Raw genomic sequence first — 20343 nt, forward strand, 5'->3', positions numbered from 1 at the left:
TGAAGGTAATTGTATGCACAATATTTTTCATAATTTTGTGCATGAAATGAAATTTATGCACATCAGAAAGTGAAAGCATCACTATCTCAAAACCCATTTGGATTATGGAGTATTTTGGAGAGTTAAAATCCAGGTAAGGGAGAGTCAGGCTGTAGTATTTGGATCTAAGTATCGTTTTTCTAAGATCCATCGCTGTTGCTGCAGTTAACTGACGTATGGTGAACCTATGAATAAGAGACATGTAGGAATATATATATATGGAAATGGAAGATTTCTTTTGCTAAAACCAGGGATCCACAACCAATAGAAGGACCACCTATTCTCTGACTTGCCTGCCCTTCAACCTTTCACACAAATGAAAACTGACGGACATTTCTACAAAATCTGGAACATGTTCATCCCAAGCCTATGCTACATACATCTCATTGTATTCAACTAAGTTACTCCTAGGCAAGCACGCAACTATTACGTTTCCATTGCCACTGTAACCTCTGAGGTCAATGAAATAAAACAGACCACACTAGCTCAGATCCAAAGATTTCACGCTTAGCTAAAATCCAAAATGCAGCTAAGTTAAAATACCTATTCCTATTATAGCATGTTATTTCAAGCTAGGGAGTGAAAAGAAAACCCAACACTCCTTACTGAATGCTCTGTATTTTACCATAAGCATGATGCTGAAGCAAACTCAGAGTTTTGTGAAAATTAGCATCATGACTTTTCCTTGGGAAACACACAACCAGGGATTATGGGCAACCTTCCCATTGTTTATGGGCCAACATTTAGTGTTTGCTATGGCCAGCATGATGATGATGATGATGATAATAACAATAATAATAATATTATAAAAGTTTTATTTCTATCCCGCTTTTTGTTAAAAACAATCAACGTGGCTTACAAGAGTAAAAATACAACCATGGCGGGTTACACACCGCCATTTAGTACATATTCTATACGTACTAGGGTTAGGAAGGGGCGGTGCTTCCGCACCCCCCTAACCCTAGTACGTTTAGAATACGTACAAGATGGTGGCGCCCTGTTCATACGGGAGCCGCCATCTTTACGTATCGGACGCTGTGCGTTCGGACGTCGCGAGTCCGCCCCAGGCGCCTCGCGACGTCATAGAGGCGCCGCAAAAAGAAGCTCTGAAATGGAGCTTCTTTTTTGCTCCACGCGGGAGCCGCGCGGTGTGGCTGCTGCGGCTCCCTCATGGAGCAAATGGCGCCGGTGGGAGACCGCCGCAAAGCGGCGGTCTATAACCCACCATTATATACAAAACATCCCCCCTTAGAAGACAATTAAACAGTATAGAATTTAAAATTACATAACAATTAAAACCAATAAAAGTGGCAGAGTCATAATATATATGGGGGGGGGGGCAATCACCACATGGCCGAGTAGTTTATTCCAGAAAGGCTGCCGGAAGAGATTCGTCTTGACAGCTTTCTTGAAGCTGTCTAAGTTGGTGATTTGACTGATCTCGTCCGGCCGGCCGTTCCACAGGCTGGGAGCGGTTGCAGAAAAGGCCCTCTGGGAAGTTGCAGTCAGTCTAGTTTTTATAGGATGCAATAAATTCTTCCCAGAGGACCTGAGAGTATGGGGCGCATTATATGGAAGTAGGCGACCCCTTAGATAGGTTGGGCCCAAACCATGTAGTGCTTTAAAGGTAATACCCAACACCTTGTACTGTGCCTGGAAACTAATAGGCAGCCAGTGGAGTGACTTCAATATTGGTGTTATATGGTCACTCCTCACTGTTCCTGTGAGCAACCTGGCTGCCATATTCTGTACCAACTGGAGTTTCTGGACTAGACACAAGGGTAGCCCCATGTAGAGCGCATTGCAAAAATCAAGTCTTGAGGTTACCAGCACCTGTACTACGGTTTCGAGGTCACCCTGATCCAGGAAAGGGTGCAGCTGGCATGTCAGCCAAAGGTGATAGCAGGCACTCTTGACTGTCGCATTCACCTGATTTCTCATCTGAAGCAACGGGTCAAGAAGGATCCCCAGACTGCAAACACAGTCCTTTGAGGAGAGTGTGAGCCCCTCTAGGACTGGAGGTTGCAGCCCGATACCTGGTTTACGAGCCGTTTTGAACCTCTGTTTTGTCTGGATTCAGCTTGAGTTTGTTTTCCCTCATCCAGTCCTTTACTGCCTCAAGACACTGACTGAGGGGAGAAATGCCATCTGTCGTCGTCGCTGATGCCCTAGACATGGAGAAATATATATGAGTAGAAACCACGATCTTATTCTCCATGAATATTACTCTGAAACTATCCAAGCTGGTGGCTAATACAGGTTGAGGCTTCCTTATCTGACGTGCTTGGGACCAGAAGTATTGTGTATTTTGGATTTTTTAAGATTTTCGAATACCTGTATTTGCATATACACTTCTACATAAGGGATCTCACTCTGTGTGAGTGTGATTGTGTTGCTGTGCGCAACTGGGTTTGAGACCTAATGCTTAATGACCTTACCAAGCACCATACCTAGGGCTGCATCCTCACTGGAGAAATAATCCAGTTTGATGCCACTTTAACTGCCATGTGGATTGCGGTCCTAGTCTCAGGTCATGGGATGACCCTGGAGTGGAAACCCTCTAAAGGACATACATTGGCCACCTTGTTCTTGCAGCCTGACCTATATCATCATCATCATCATCATCATCATCATCATCATCATCACCACCACCATCATCTTATATCCTTCCTTTCTCCCAATATAGGGACTCAAAGTGGTGAACAGCAAATTTAAAACAATAATATAAAACAGTATACTGGAAGCAACCTGTTTAGTGCTTGCAGAAGAGGGGAAAAATAGAGAACTGCAAGACTCCAGCTTCATCCCAAGAGAGCCGGGTGTTTCCTGTAAGTAAGCAAATGGCTTGGAGCGCTTGAAACTGATCAAGATGAGCTCATTTAAAATCCCTGCCTATTTTAAAAAAGAACGCACAACTCAATGGGTTTGGAGGCTCATTTCAAAAGGATGCTTTGCAGGCCTTGCCATAAACTGAAAACACCACCCTTTTAAGTTAATGCACAGAAGCCACAACATCAAACGCTGCCGCAGCAGAGAAGATCAATACGAGGAACCGAAATTAGCCTGATCACGCAAAGTGCATATTTGGATGGCCGAAGTGTTCTCTATTTAGGGAACCAACAGGTTTTTCAAAGGCCATGGGGAGGCGTTTGTATTTATATTAAACTGCAGCCTCACCAAATATCACCAAATTCAGAAAACGAATGCATCTATTGATGTTTTTGGTGAGGTACTGCAGATCCTCCAAGTTGTTGTGAATGTTGTTTGGGTGCATGTTGTTCAGATGGTCCAAACACACGGTCAGATCTTCTTTTTCATGGTTCCAGATGGTGAAAGTGTCACCAATTCACAATGGAATAAGAAAAGGAGCATTGCCATTCTTGGATGTCCTGGCCGTCCAAAAACCGTACCAACGTTTGGGCCACACAGTATACAGAAAACTTACATACATGGACAGATACCTACAAAATAACTCCAACCATCACCCAGGACAAAAAAAAGAAGCACAATAAAAACACTGGTAGACCATGCAAAAAGGATCTGTAAACCCCAATTCCTGGAAGATGAATTGGGCTCTACAGATCCACTCTCTTCCATGCTGGCATTCTCTGAAGATGCTAGCCACAGATGCTGGCAAATGTCAGGAATAAGCTCTCTTAGAACATGGCCTCATAGCCCGAAATACCCACAAAAAACCATAATAAGATCTTCACCTGCCTAAGGAAAGGCAGCAAGGATGGCACCAATCTAACCGATCTAGGAAGGGAGTTCAAGATCCTGGAGGCAGCCACAGAAAAGACCCTCTCCCACAAACACCCCATTTACTGTGAGAAAAACCCCACATCTACATCTTTTAAAGAGTTGGAAAACATTGAACAGTTTTACTCAAATGAAGTGAAGTATAGGAATGGTAAAGGACCTCATCCTGACTTGCACAGATGGTCAGCAACAGGTTCTGTAAGTAGTTTCAGTTCCCCGGCATCCCAATATTAAATCAGAGGCAACACATTTCAAAAAATCAGCATCCACCTCCAAAAGCACATTAGCCAAAGAGGAATTTCATCTTAAGGGAAGGCTCCAGCAAAGGAGGTTTACACAAGCAGAGCTAATTACATCCCTGCCGTAAGCAAAACTATATCACTTGGAAGGGCGTCAAAGCCTTAAATTCTCAAAGAAAAAAAAAGTCATCAAAGATGCACAAGGCATTCCCAGCAAGCCTAGGAGACAAATACAGTTTCCAAAACATACCATGGAAAAGAGAGGAAGGCTCAGAGACCAGTAGGTCCTGGAAACGGAGTAAACCGTCTTCAAATTTCATTTAAAAAGTGGAACGTAACTCAAAATACAGTCGGCCCTCTGTATTCACAGATTATTTATACACAGATTCAAGCATCCATGGCTTGAAAATAATTAAGTAATATATATAAATTACAAAAAGCAAACCTTGATTTTGCTATTTTATATGGTAGTGGTGCCGGTGGTGTGTTAGAATCATAGAATTATAGAATTGGAAGAGACTCCAAGGGCCATCCAGTCCAACCCCATTCTGCCATGCAGGAATTCACAATCAAAGCATCCCATTGACAGATGGCCATCCAGCCTCTGCTTAAAGACCTCCAAGGAAGTGTTCCTGCAAGTCATTTCTGACTTATGGTGACCCTAAGGCAAATTTATCATGGGGTTTTCTTGGCAAGGTTTGTTCAGAGGAGGTTTGCCATTGCCTTCCCCTGAGGCTGAGAGAGAGTGACTTTCCCAAGATTACCCAATGGGTTTCATGGCCAAGCTTGGAATCAAAACCCAGTCTCCAGAGTTGTAGTCCAATTCTCAAACCACTACACTGTGCCATTGTATTTAATGGGATTTGAGCATCCATGGATTTTGGTCTCCATGGAGAGTCCTGGAACCAAACCCAGTGGATACCAAGGTCCCACAGTTAATGCTAAACTCAAGGAAATGGGAATCTCAGTAAGTTACTAGAACCAGATTGGAGGGAGAGGAGCAACAGCGTTCCTTGGATCCAAGCTTGAATTCTGGCATGCATTGGAATGGAAAGTTCTGGAGAGCCAAAAAAATGCTATGCCATTCAAAGAACCTGCCAGAGGATGCGTCCCAAATGTGCAAGGAGTGTGCCCCTGGAACAGGGAAGACTCTGGAAAGGCAAAAGATGTGAATAGGCTTTCTCCATGGTGCATTGTGGCCAACATTCCCAGATCTGGATAAAGGTGGGGAAAGGACACCAAATGAGCAACAGATGACCCCAGCACATTTTGGTGGCCAACACTTCCCCATCCTCTCCTGCCCTTTTGCTCATTTTTTTTCCAGTGCCGAACTGGATTATTTCTGCAGTGCACAAAACAGCTCTTGCTGTAAGGACGTTCTTGCCAATGTTTTGTTGGAAGTTCCCTTTCCTGATAAGGGTTCCTTAAGAAGTCAAGAAGACAGAAAGGGTCTACTTTGGTCCCAGGCATTTGGAAGAGGAGTGGAAAATCATTCTTCTCCCCAGATTCAGATTTATTCCCACCGGGACGTGATCTGGAAACAAAACTACATTGGCATTTGTCATCACTACAAAACTGTAAACACATATGGTCTTTATGTACTTGTTGCATTTTTCCCTCCTCTCAACATTTTGGTGGATTTATTACACATTGTAATACAGTTGTATACAATGGAGTCTTTGCTGGCATTGCTGAAAATTGTCACTGTGGTAGGTCCAAGAATCCAAGACTTTCTGTTTGTAGGACCATACAGCTGCTTGAACTGCCAGAAATATCGAAAAGACAAAACAGAATTGGAAGTGGCCATTTTCGTTGTTGTTGTGGGCCTTCAAGTCATTTCTGACTTATGGCAACCTTAAGGCAAACCTATCATGGGGTTTCCTTGGCAAGATTTGTTCAGAGGTGGTTTGCCATTAATAATAATAATAATAATAATAATAATGATAATAGGATTTATTTATATGCCGCCCAATCACTGGGAATCCGGGCGGCTTACAACAGAGGGGATAATAGACGGTTCCCTGCCCTCAGGCTTATAATCTAAAAAGACATGACACAAAAGGAGAAGGGAATGGTGAAGGGGGAGGGGATCAGGTCCAGCATTCTTCTCTTCCTCTGAGGCCTGGACCAAGGCAGATGGACCAGAGGGAGGGCTCTTTTTCTTCAGGCTAGCCCTGATGGAGCTGGGCCAGCCTATTCTCTCCCTCATAGGCTGAAGGATGACAGTTAAGGAGGGAGGAGCCTCTTTCTTCAGGCTAGCCCTGATGGAGCTGGGCCAGCCTATTCTCTCCCTCATAGGCCGAAAGATGACAGTTAAGGAGAGAGGAGCCTCTTTCTTCAGGCTAGCCCTGATGGAGCTGGGCCAGCCTATTCTTTCCCTCCCAGGCCGAAGGATGACAGTTAAAGAGAGAGGAGCCTCTTTCTTCAGGCTAGCCCTGATGGAGCTGGGCCAGCCTATTCTCTCCCTCATAGGCCGAAAGATGACAGTTAAGGAGAGAGGAGCCTCTTTCTTCAGGCTAGCCCTGATGGAGCTGGGCCAGCCTATTCACTCCCTCACAGGCCGAAAGATGACAGTTAAGGAGGGAGGAGCCTCTTTCTTCAGGCTAGCCCTCTTGGAGCTCCATTGCCTTTCCCTGAGGCTGAGAAAATGGGACTTGCTCAAGGTAACTCAGTGAGTTTTCATGGCCGAGACAGGATTCGAACCTTGATCTCCAGAATCACAGTCCGACATTCTAACTACTATGCCACTCTAATAGCCAATTTGGGGTGGGTTAAAACCATGTCAGTAGAGACTCAAGACTTCCAAGAAGGTAGTTCCATATCCTTAAACTGTCCTGATTTGGCAGAAAAAGTCCTGATTAATCCTACTTTTTCAGCTTCTTTTAAAATGTCCCAATTGCTTTTTCTTCCTCCCATTTTCCTCCTTTGTCCTTAGCTTATTTCAATTGCTGCAAACTGAGCTCCAAACGCAAAAGCACTTTGCAGAGAGGACAATATTGGAAAGTCTTGCCCCTCCCTTCAGGCTCAGGCAAAGCAAACTGCTGCAGCATATCATCTTTTGTTTGTTCTTCTTCATTAATAACTTTTACCATCTTGACCTCACACTGAGATTTGTTGATCCCACATTTTCTTCTGTTGCAAATGCTGCAAAAATGTGGGGTGCACCTGTTTTATGGCCAGCAAAAGGGGTGAGCCTAGGGAAGTTGGAGAGACTGTGCGACGGAAACAGACCCTTGGCCACTACATCTTGCCCCATAGACACCCCAGTTTAATGACTTCAGATGGCAAACCAGACATTAAATTATTAAATCTGTGGATGCATTCATGTGTTTCGAACCCCACCGCAATCTCCCTGTGCTCTTTAACATTCTCCGTACTTCATGTTGCTTATTCCACCTCATTCATTCCAAGAACGCTCGTTCTTTAGACGCTTCGTCAAGCACAGTTCTTAATTCCTCATCAAAGGCCTCAAGTGTTCGGAGCCCGCTTTTGCCGTAATCACTCCTTCAGCTCAACAACAGATGGGAGCTCGAGGGAGGAAGGCATGGCTGGGAGCAGAAAAAAACCATCACACACACACACACACCAAAGAAATCCCAGAAAGAGAGAAAAATTAAACCGTTGCAATTGCACAGAACCACATTTACACAAGGAGTGGGAATGGATTCCCTTTGCATGAAGGCCCAGAGATTCCTGCACAAAATATCTCCCATTTGGAAGCTTCTAGACAATTGCCACAAGAAGGACAAACAGTTGACACAACCACTGTAGTTCAAACACAGACACACTCCCACTAGAACGGCATACCCTCCAAGGGAAGGATAGTCCCGATTAATCCTCTGCTGTCCTGCTTGTTCAGCTGTTTTTAAAATGTTTCGGCTTATCTTTCGTCCTCCCGCTTTTGCCCCTTTTCCTTAGCTTACTTCAATTACTGTAAAGTAAGTCCAAACTACAAAAGTAGTTTCCAAGGGTCCAGAAGGGTCAGGCAAAAGCAACCTGTGCAGGTGTGTGGTGGATGTATCATTTCCATCTTTGGCCATCTTCTTCTTCTTCTATCCCACCTTTCTCTCAATATAGGGACTCAAGGTGGCGAATATTTATGCATTCAGAAGTCCTGGCACAGCAAATGGACGATGGCACTCAATGGCTGCAATCGGATATGGCTCAGTTGAAGGGATGTCATATTGAGGATGGAGCAAGCTTGATCAGCCATATCAGCCACGCGTTGCAAATGCTGCATTGCCCCCTTGATGGCAACTTTGATGAAGATTTAATACAGAGCCAAAGTGAAGACCTTTATAGTAAAAATTTGGAACAGGTGGAAGGGAGAGCAAGAGTACAGGGATGGTTTGGTTGCGGGTGGAAAAAGACAGCATTGCCCCTCCAGCAAGAACTCTCTCCATGAAAAGTTGCCTTCAGTCCCCAAATTTATAGTTTCTAAGAGTGAGACAAAGGAGATCATTCCTACCTAGAATTCCTTTATTTGTTCTGTTGACATTCCTTTGGTCACTTTGCCTGACTCTTTGGATGTGCAAATTATATTTCTAAAAGCCCAACTGACCCCAAATGTCACTGGCAGCAAAATTCATAGGGGGCACAATGCCACCATGTTGCCCCCAGACAAATGACAATATTATAAAAGCAGTGTACAAATATACTGGAGAAACCATCTCTTTTCCAACGAAAGCCCAAGAAAGCCACTGACAAAATCAGCATTTTTTTCCAAGGACCCCTGAAACGCAAATTGAACGAGAACGCCCCACTCCTTTTTAAAAGGTTGTTGAACCTTTCAAGTCATTAATGAGACAGTTCTTGCCCATCTACAGCAAGGACTTAATTGCCTTGATCAGCATGCAATGCATCAAGCATGGATAAGGCAGCACCACTTTTGTGCAATTTCTCAGCCATCGTTCCATTAGCACATACCTCTATAGGAACTCACAAGAGCATCAAGGATTCCTCCCAAAAGGTGCAAAATCACTCAACACCATTCTAGTATTAGATAATATCCCCTCAGAAGAAATTGCAGCCATTGATGGACTTGATCCGCAAATTCTGAGTCACCGACAGTGGGCTTTCCCCTCCAAATTCAAGATGGTTCATTGGCATGACAGAAGCTCCTTGCCGTTGAGTCCTTAATCCAATTAACCAAGCAAACTTCTCTACATTTTAATCCAGTCCCACCGGGGCTGCCTGGCCCATTGCAAAGTGTGCTTCTTTCCCTGTTTGGGGGTATTTCTGACCCACTGCTGCAAAAGTTAGACTTAGCTGCTACACTACACAGCACTTCTCAGGTTGCATAGCTATTTCTGTCTGTTCAGCAATGCAGGCCGCTCTCAAGCTAAGCATGCAAGCTCCAAGGGAAAAGATTACCAGAACTCCATTAATACCGACCCTCCAAGGAGCCTGTCTACACACAATGCACACTCGCATGTACAAGGAGCAGGCCTTTTCTTACTTTCTGGCTAGCATTATGGATGGACTTGATATCGTTTCACATGTGGGGCAACCCCAGCACCTTTGGTTACATAACCAAGCTATATAAAGCAAACTATCTGGGCCCACCATGATCTTTGGGACAGTAGTCTATGGGACTGCACAACAAGTGTGGGGAATGTGTCGCCTTCCAGATGTTGAAGGTGTGCAGCTCCCATCAGTGGTGAAGTATGCTTGGAGTTGTAGTCCACCAACATTCTGGGCGCCACAATTCAGAAAGGACATTGAGAAACTGGAGCGTGTCCAAAGGAGGGCGACAAAAATGGTGAAAGGTCTGGAAACCATGCCCTATGAGGAACGACTTAGGGAGCTGGGGATGTTTAGCCTGGAGAAAAGAAGGTTAAGAGGTGATATGATCGCCCTGTTTAAATATTTGAAGGGATGTCATATTGAAGAGGGAGCAAGCTTGTTTTCTGCTGCTCCAGAGAACAGGACCCGGAACAATGGATGCAAGCTGCAGGAAAAGAGATTCCACCTGAACATTAGGAGGAACTTCCTGACAGTTAGGGCTGTTCGACAATGGAATGCACTCCCTCGGAGGGTGATAGAGTCTCCTTCCTTGGAGGTCTTTAAACAGAGGCTGGATGGCCATCTGTCAGGGATGCTTTGATTTGGATTTCCTGCATGGCAGGGGGTTGGACTGGATGGCCCTAGTGGTCTCTTCCAACTCTATGATTCTATGATTTGGAGGGTCAAATAATTCCCAACCTTTTTTGGTTCGGGCAAGTCATCCCATTATGTCAGGGCTTGGGTTGAATATCCCATATCCAAAAATCCAAAATGCTGCAAAATTGGTGATTGAGATAGTGACACCTTTGCTTGCACACAAACTTTATGTGCAATTCCGGACAGGCCAAAATAAGAAGCAGCACTCTTTTAGACAACTTTGCTTCAAAGCACCTATACACTCGACTTTTACAAACTACCTTGAGTCCCAGCTTTGTGGGAAATGTGGCAACTAAATGAATAAAATAATATCAGGTGTTTGTAGGAGCAGCAGACCCAGATCTGGAAGGGGAACCCCCCCCAAGAATCATGGAGGAGCTATGATCGTATACTATCACCATCGTATCACCTGGAAAGTAGCCGAGGACATATTTTTCCTTCACTTGGAAGTAAAGAAAGCAGGATGAATATAGGACCATTCCAGAAGCAGCTTTTGCCAAGATGGGTTTCAAGAAAGGGGGATCCCCAGAATAACTCGACTCCATCCGGAAATAAACTTGCATGGAGACAGCCGGGAATAAACTGGTTTCTGTCTAGGAGGGAAGGTCTCAGAAGACACTGAGTGACTGGTTGCAGTCCATGGATTCTTGCCATTAATAGCTGCCAGACTGCAAGGAAGTCCAGCTTAACCATAAGCCCCTGTGTGTCTATGGGCCTTCAAGTGGCCTGTTGACTTATGGTGACCCCCTGGATTTCATAGGGCTCTCTTATGACAAGAATACTTGGAGGGGATTTTACCCTTCTGTCCTGGTGGTGCCCTGTTCGAATGGTACAAGGTATGAATCTCTGTTCTGGTGTGAATAGTCTGGATGACATTCAGCACCAGAATGAGAATTTGTTGTGTGCTTTCGAGTTGTGTGCCTTCAAGGAGAAACAAGGAGAAACATGTAATCCAGTTGGCTGTTTGTATTTGTGTTGGACATTTATTTGTTGTTGTTGTTGTTGCTGCTGCTGCTGCTGCTTCAATTCATTTTGTCGCTGTTGGGTGCCTTCAAGTTGTTTCCAACTTATGGTGGTCCTAATGTGACCCTATCATAGGGTTTCCTTGGCAAGATTTGTTCAGAGGAGGTTTGCCATTGCCTTCCTCTGAGGCTGAGAGAGTGTGACTTGCCCAAGGTCACTTTGTGGGTTTCATGGACAAGCTGGGAATTGAACCCTGGTCTCCAGAGTTGTAGTTTCACATTCAAACTGCATCTTCCCCTCTCCTCTCCTTGCTCTTGATACATCCACACCAAACACTCTGGACAGTCGGGAATGGAAGAGGCCCAGAGGATTACTTCAGAAATAGGAAGGGTGGGACCAGTCTTCAGAAGCAGTATTTTCCCATCAAAAAATCTTTTTTATTGAGATGACCAGAAAGAGGACAGGAACCAGGAACAATCTACTGAGGAGAAGAAAGATGACAAAGATGATCTGGAGATGGATGGAACAAAAGGTCTGGAAGTGCAACCATGAGAAATCACCACCAAGGACACAAAGATGGACACGAAATTCAGACTCTCAACCCAGCATGGGCATAAAATGGTCATCCAAATGTTGTTGGACTGCAACTTTCAGTATCCTTCACCATTGGTGATGGGTCCTAGAGTCCAAGATCATCATGCTTTGTTCTAAGCAGAAAGGTGTGAGCTGAAGTTTTGCCTTGGGTTTGGAATAATGAGCAATCAGAGCAACAGACCTATATAATGTATCCTGGCTCCCAAACCAAATCTTCACTCCCTTCCATCAGCTACGTTTGCATCCAAAAAGTGACTTCACCCTGGCTTATTCCAGAATGTAAAAAATTATATTGCTTGTGACCCAGGACATGTCATCTTTTAAATACTGTTTAGCTAAAATACTCTAGCGATTCCAGGAAAATGAGCTGTTCCTGCAAATGGAAGACACCAGCTAAAAAGTAAATCCATAGCACCAATATTTTCCCTACGAGAATGGGGGATTTTCTGCTTTTGGTTGGAAGGATTATTCAAAAGATATCAGATAGGAATATCAGGGTGTGCGGAGCAGTAAAAAGATCAGACATCCTGGCTTCTTGTTGTTATTTGCCATCAAGTTGACTTTGATTTATGTTAGCATTCTGAATGAGAGATGTCCAAAAACCACACCCATCAATTGCCTTGCTCAGGTCTTGCAAACTCAGGGCAGTTGCAAACTTCTTTGATGGCATCCACCTCACTTGTAATGCAAGTTTTCCTCTTTCTCTGATGCTTTCTATATTTATCTGCATTATAGACTTTTTAGCCCCATTCCAGTTTTGGAGACATGTGTTACCTACTATTATAGGGACACGTTCCAACTCTCTCGATCCACCACATGTTTTGTCTGGTAAGTGAGAATGAAGAAGGCTAGGCAAGTAGGCGTCAACTCAAGTACTAGTCTCAACTAGACTTATTGAATCAAGAGGATTTACATCAAAAGCGGAATACATGCTTCCCTATAGGTGTTGTTGGAGTGTGACTCCCAGTCTTCCTCATCATTGGATCTTCTGGCTGGTCCCAACTAGAGTATCTGTATGTCTATGTGCCTTCAAGTTGCCTGCTGACATATGGTGACCCCATGAATTTCATTGGGTTTTCTTACGCAAGGAATATGCAGAGGTGTTTTTGCTAGTTCCTTCCTCTGAAATATTGCCTCCAGTACCTGGGATTCGTTGGTGGTCTCCCATCCACCAACCAGGGCTGACCCTGCTTAGCTTCCAAGATCAGATGGGATCTGGTACCTTGCTTAAATGCGTGTGACTTTTGTAGGGTTTTCTTAGAAAAGAATCTGTGGCTTTGCCAGTTCCTTGCACTGAAATAGAGCCTAACAGCACTTAAAATTCCTTGGCAGTCTCCCATTCAAATATGAACCAGGGCTGACCCTGCTTAGCTTCCAAGATCAGAAAAGATCTGGTGCCTTTGGGGAATTTTTCTTTGTCGTTGTATACCTTCAAGTCATTTCAAACTTATGGCAATCCTAAGGCAACCCTATCATGGGGTTTTCTGGGTCTGAGAGTGTATGACTCAGTCAAATTCACCCAGTGGGTTTCCATGGCTGAGCCAGGATTTGAACCCTGATCTCCAGTCATAGTACAACATTCAAACCATTACACCATGCTGTCTCTTAAGGTATTTATTTCCCCTTCCACACATTAGAGTAGACCCATTGAATCAGCTGTTGAAAAGTGAGTCCAGATGATAAGTCACAACAGCTCCCAGCCCATAGCACCAGTAGTGAAGAATGCTGGGAGTTACAGTCCAAACAAAATACATCTGGCACAGTGAATGAGTCCCATCCCTGATTTACATAAATGCTGACTTACCCTCCAAGAGCTGACTCAATAGGTCTACTCTAGTTGGGTGGAGCCATTGGGTTGAAGCCATGGTCAAGCAATGCTCCTTCGGACAGCTGTGGGGCTCAGCCTTGGCCCAATCCCACACATCCCATTCCTTCCTTTCCCTTTGTCATCCTTTCCCAATGAACACTCATTTATTTGCTTATTTTAAGCACACTTATTGGTTGGCTTCACTGGGAAGAATCATCTATCATCGTAGTCCCTTGCCAAGGACTCTCCAGTTTGAGCTGACCGCAGAGTTGGAACATCCTCCATGGAAGGAGGTCAATTTTAGGTAAGCGTGCAAAACGGAATCACTTGTGAATCCAATGTTCGATGACACAACAGGCAAGGAATCTCTCAATTAGCCAGAGGCTCCCAGCCAAAGACAGGGCCAGAAGACAGAGCAATTTCTTACCTCTGCAGTTTGTCCCTCTTTCATTTTCTTCGCTTCCCCCTTTCCCTCTATATGACCCTTTCTTTCAATTCCTTTCTTAGCTCTTTCAATACCCATGTCCCTTCTCCAGCTCCATTACTTGGTCCTTTTTAGCTTCCAAACTACTTAGGGCTCATCCACATTGCAGAATTAATGCAGCTGGGCACCACTTTAACTGCCACGGCTCAATGCTCTGGAATTCTGGGATATGCAGTTTTGTGTGAGAGAGCTCTGGTACCACAATGAACTATAAATCCTCAGATTCCATAGTATTTCTCCAGGGAGATTTCAGGCTTGACCTGTTCTAGGACCCACTTGTTTGTCTTTTTGGCTGTCCATAGTATCCTTAGCACTCTTCTTCAGCCCCACTTCTCAAATGAATTTATTTACTTCTTATCTACTTTCGTCTCTCTCTAGCACCCACATCTGTACATAGTGATGGGGAATACAATGTCTTGGATGATTCTAACTTTACTTTACTGTATATTTTTTCTCTTTATGATCTACTTTCTTTATGATCTTTATGATCTTCTTTCATGGCTGCCCTTCCATTCCTAACCTCCTTCTGATTTCTCAACTGCAGTCTCCATTCTGATCAATGTTTGATCCATGTTTTACTATTTCAGTTTCCTCATTGTCTTAGTTGAGTCTGCATAGATCCTCCATGGTAATTTTTCTTCTTTCCTTTATATTCAGCATTAAATTTGCCTTTGCACTTTCTTCCTTAGCAGCTGTTCCAAGTTGGTGTTGTTTCCTGATAGTAGTACCGTGTCGTCTGCATATCCAAGCACAGATAGCCAAGAGTAAAGCTTATAATGCAAAAACAATCATTTGTAAGTAGGATCTGACCTATGCAGTCACCCATCTCAATGACAAGTTATACGCCTATTTCCTCCCAAAAGTGAGCAAATGAAAAACGCCATCCTACCCTCTCTTGCAAATGTGAGTCTTATTGGAGATGGAGGTTTGCTGGCATGCCTCCAGCAAGGATCAATATCAGCTTGGCAAAGTGCCACCGCCCAGAGGCTACCAAACTCTGGACAAACAGACCCCTGTCGACTTATGAACTGTGGCAAGGGCTCTTATTGCGATTCCAAAATCAGCCCCAAGCACAACTTTCCGGAATCCCAACAATGTTATCTCTCTCTCCCATCTCCGTAATGCCAGATAGGCGCCGCATAATAAAGCGTCAAAGATGGGCTTTGTCTATTGTACGCCTCTCCAAGAAGGGGGTGAAGATTTCATGCACACATTTTCCGGAGAAAGCAAAAGCTCTGGTGGCACTTTAAGCAAGTGCTCCTAAGACATGCCTGGATGGACCGAAAGACAAATGGCAGCTGGTACACAAGTGTAATTTTGGAGTTACTCATGACATAAGCCAACTTGGCTAGCAAATCTCTGTAGACAGAGTTGGCTCCATGGTTGGGAAGGCTGGACCACATACAATTTTGCTGGCTGTCCCATCCTCCCTCCTATAGTTCTCCTTTATGGAGAAAGGCAAAATCATACATTCAATCAACAACCTCCTCCAAACAGTTGAATAAGAAACTTGAAAGGAGGAATGGCTTCTTGCATATGCACACCAAATTTCGATCTCGTTCTCAGGTTTCAAAAGAGACCAAAGACATGGGATTGCCACCGAGCAAAGCTAGACTGCAAACCCAAGGTGGCAGCTTTCAGCGCAGCAACGACAATCCTGCATGGTTCTATTATTATTATTATTATTATTATTATTATTATTATTAATGCTTTATTTATGTAGCACTGTAGATTTACACAGCGCTGTACATACAGATTTCCACATACGATGTGACAGAACTGTAAAGAAAATGCCTTTCAATGCTGCAACTCTGCAAACCCAGTGGGAAGAACCATTAGGAAGTGGACGGCTCTTTTTGCTGATCGGTGCTGCTGCCTCGAACATTTCGGCTCCCTGAATGCTGAGGCAGCAAAGCCAGCTTCCCCTTCACCCCCTCTGCTTTTGTTTCCAGCTTCGCAGATGGAAATTTCATCCATAAAAGGCAATCTCCAGCTCTCAAGCTGCACCGTCTTCGGTTCACTACCAAGGAGAAAATTAACAGGCATCCCTGGGCCTATTATACACTTGAGCTGGTGACCCTCAGATGCTAATATAAGCGGAACTAGGTGAGAAAATGTGAAGCAATGGAAGGTTGGAAAGCTACTCTACAGCCTGAAGGGGCTTGTTGCATTCAATAAATGATCTGCAAAGGATGAGGCAACCAACGGCTTGTGAACCGGCCCTGATTTATGGATTGTATATCTTTACTCTTTAAGATCTTCTTCTAGTTCTTTCATGGATGCCTTTCCATTACCAGTCTTCTTCTGAGTTCTTGACTGCAGTCTTCATTCTGATCAATGTTTAATCCAACTTTGAGTACCACTGATCTGTACAATTAAAACCATGCCTTTCCACCTGCCATAACTTCCTGCTCAATTGCTTTTTCTCCCTCTGGTTCTCCACTTTTCCAATATTTGTCTGGCATTGTCTACATACAATTTACTCAGTGACCCTAAGACCCCTTTCTAAGGAACTTGTAAAGCAAAACCAACTGAGGATGGAGTATGCAGAAAGGTAATTTCACACCAGAGGCAGCATAGTGTAGTGGTTAGAGTGTTGGACTACGGGTTCAAATCCCTGTTTGGCCATGGAACCTCAGGTGACCTTGGGTAAGTCACAATCTCTCAGCCTCAAAGGAAGGCAATGGCGAACCTACTTTGAACAAATCTTCCCAAGAAAACCTCATGATAGAGTTTCCGTCATAAGTTGGAAATCACTTGAAGGCACACAACAAAAAATGCATCACTGCTATGTTGGTGATTCTGAAGGATGGAGCCATGGCAGTTAAAACGCAGTCAAACTGCATTAATTCTGTAGTGTAGATGCAGCCACTGGCACAGAGGCTTCAGACTAGCTCTTACTATCGAAACAGCTTTTTGTGTAAATGCATATACAGTACCAGCTTGCATGACGTACTCTGCTCAGAAACTTTCAATCGCCTTGGCACAAAAAGCAAGATTTCCTTGGTCTCCGTAACTTCCTCTCCAAAAGTATATAGCCAGTTCTGGAAAGTGTCACCAGACAGCCGATCTGCGTGGGTAATTGGACGCGTCGGTGAAAACTGAGCGAACGGAACAGTTCCCCGAGATAAAGCACAAATGCTCAGCCTCCGGTTTCAACGCTGCGCACAGGTGCAGCTGTGCCGCTCTTGCAGACAAAAGTCACCTCTTTGGCAAAGCCGGGTTCCCTCCGCCTTCTTCTTGGGTTGTTACAAGAAAGCACAGCTGTCTCAAAAATGTCAGCGCAACGGAACCCATTCTCGACTGCCTCTGTTCCAGTTAAATAACTATTTGATTAATTGGTCTCTGGAGCATGGCAATAAGTTTTTTCCCTTCCATTTTAAAGGCTCTCTCCATTTGCAACACCTGTCTGAATGTGCAAACTGTCCCTGGATTTCCCAAAGTCTCTCACCAGAAAATGTCCTTTTTTGCAAAGCACCAGAGCAGATTTGGTAAGATTATTCAGAGATGTAACTACCGGAAGCAGGGGAGAAATGCTCTCCAATAAAAATCTCTCCCAATTAAATATTCCTTCATGCCTCAAATTTCAAGCATTGCAGAGAGTAAAGTAAAATACTGAAAATTGCTCATGTCTGTAATTCGTCAATTTGCTCCATCCACATTCCTCTGGTGATTTTGCTTTCACTGCTTCTTTGGGTGCTCAAATTGCATTCCTAAATTCTCAACTTTTGGTTACTACAATGCTAGAAATTGGGGGAGTGTAAGAAAATGCTATTGAGGCAGCAGAATTCTTACCTTGAGAAGGGAAACACCATCTTTTTACCTCCCCCCATAGCTACACCCCTGCTATTATATTTATTTACATCCCTCCTTTCCCTCAATTTGGGATTCCAGGCTTCTTAAAAAGGTTAAAACAGATACAGCTGAAAAAGCCTATCATGCAAAAGTTAAATATAATTGAACTAGCAATGGAGTTTGAAAGCAGTTAAAAGCATGACCATTACAAAGGCAACAGATAACAGGCAGTAATGTGCATTATGCAAGGCCCTTTGTAATGAGGAGCATCTTGTTTCCAAAAGACCTGTCAAGGTGCATCTTATTTACAAGAGATCTGACAAGGTGCATCTTGCTTACAAGAGATCTGATAAGGTGCGCCTTGTTTACTAGGGATCTGATGAAGTGCATCTTGTTTACAAGGGATCTGATGCAGTGCATCTTGTTTGCAAGGAGTCTGACAAGGTGAATTGTATTTACAAGTGATCTGACAAGATACACCTTGTTTACACGTTCTTGTTCAAAAGTCTCTGTTGAGTGCATCTTGTTTAGTAGGGTCCAGACTCTTCCAGAAGCACCATTAGGATCCGAAAGGACCCCAATACATCTAATAAACCAAGACACGGGCCCGTTTTATTGTTAAAATGACAAGGGTGAGGTTTTATTTTCCACCATCCCAACTATTTTGATGGACAGGGGGATTTCTGAGGGGGGCTTGGGAATACCAAAAAGGTGTGGGTCAGCCACCGCCCTTTTATCCGCAGAGTTATCTTTAGATCGTCTGCATGCTTTAAAAGTCTTCTATCCTCTCCACTTTTGTGGTCTTTCCTCTCCAAACCACTGCACTCATCTTTGTCACTTTTAGCGAAGAGTGAAATCTGGAGCCAACATTACATTGCTCTGGTACATTTGGAAATGCTCTTCTCAAGCATCTTTGCTTTTCAACAGGACTTGTGCAGGAGAGCTTCTTGGTGGATTGAGGCCCGTATCAAGAGAGAAAGAGGAGTAAGGTTCCGATTCCTTCCCTTCCCTTCCCTCTTTCTCCTTCCTTCCTTCCTTCCTTCCTACCTTCCTTCCGTCTGGCCCTCCCTCCCTCTCTCCTTCCTTTGTGTACCTAAATGGATTGGGCTGCAGTAGGTCCTCACTGATTAGGAAAGAAAGAAAAATGCCAAGAAAATGCCAGAGAGCAGAGCAGATTATTACATCCCAAGTCCTATCTGTACTGAAAGAAATCTAATTTCTTCTATCATCTCCTCCGGGCGATTCTCTTCCCGGACTTCATTTACTTGATGGCGGGTGAGATCCCAAGTTGACAGGATATGCAATCATTTGTATCTTTGCTGTTGGGGTCTTGAAACGCAGACAGACATATGCATGCGTGCACAAACAGCAGCCTTCATAGATTGCTATCTGAGCATAGGAACATCAACGGGTGATAGAACAGGCTCCTTGCGTGCAGAAGGTTCATGGTTCAATTCCTGGTGTCTCCACTGAAGGAGGAACAACTCCTCTTAAACATCAAGGTTAGCTTCCGGGCGCAATATAAAGTGTTGGTCGTTACCTTTAACTACATGGCTCAGTCGGGCCCGAGTTACTTAAGGGAATGCCTCTCCCTACACAATCCGCCCCGCACTCTCAGAACTTCAGGGAAGAACCTGCTGGAATACGCAAAAACTAGACTGGTCACTACTTCCCTTAAAGCATTTACAGCCGCTGCCCCAAAATTATGGAACAACTTACCGGAAGAGATCTGTCTTATTACCACACTAGAAACCTTTAAGAAGGCATTAAAGATGGATCTCTTCAGGCGGGCATATCCACCCGACCAGCTATAGTTGAATATTCCCACTCTGATTTGATAATATGGAAAACAGACGACGATTCAGATGCTTTAATTCCCTTATCGCAATACTCCTGGTTGATTAGTATTGTATTGTATAGTATTGTTATATAATGTTGTTTTTAATCTGTTGTGCACTTTGCAATTTGTATTGTTGATATTGATGTGATCCCGCCTCGATCTGTAGGGAGAGGCGGGAAATAGAAATAAAATTATTATTATTATTATTATTATTATTATTATTATTATTATTATGGTGGCTTCTGCTAGACTCATTGTTCTTCCACAGGTTGCATTTCAACACTAGAAAACAATTGTAGTTCCTGACTTTGTCCTATGGAATCCTGGGATTTGTAGTTTGGTGAGGGCCTTAAGATTCAATGACTCTAGCACCAAGGTTTGGGGAAATGGGGACAATTGTTAAGTTGCTTGTTGTTATGTGCCTTCATGTTGACTCTAAGCTATCCTAGGGTTTTCTTGGCCAGATTTCTTCAGATGTTTGCCACCATATCCTTCCTCTAAGAGAGAGTGTGACTTGCCCATAGTGACCCATGTGGTTTCCATGGCAAGAATTCGAATCTTGGTCTCCCAGCATCCAAGTCCAACATACAGACAGTGACATTATATTGGCTCCTATATGGCAACCCTACAAATGGGTTGTCATGGCAAAATTTATTCCATG

At 43.9% G+C, this 20343-nt stretch overlaps 1 protein-coding gene across 6 annotated transcripts in view; it reads right to left on the bottom strand.

Moving 5' to 3' along the window:
- Positions 1-20343, bottom strand: part of LOC149307116 (talin-2) — a 125707-nt gene that overhangs the window by 89853 nt on the left and 15511 nt on the right. The window contains exon 1 of one of the 6 annotated variants that reach the window (XM_089538213.1): positions 8964-9248. The exons of the other annotated variants lie outside the window; for them this stretch is intronic. The gene's annotated coding sequence lies outside the window, so the exon portion shown is untranslated. Of the gene's footprint in view, positions 1-8963; positions 9249-20343 lie in introns of those variants that run through there. 6 annotated transcript variants of the gene reach the window in all.

Source organism: Sceloporus occidentalis, unplaced genomic scaffold (assembly GCF_023333645.1).
Source record: "Sceloporus occidentalis isolate IW3139 unplaced genomic scaffold, rSceOcc1.0.p SCAF_9, whole genome shotgun sequence".
Lineage (NCBI taxonomy): Eukaryota > Metazoa > Chordata > Lepidosauria > Squamata > Phrynosomatidae > Sceloporus > Sceloporus occidentalis.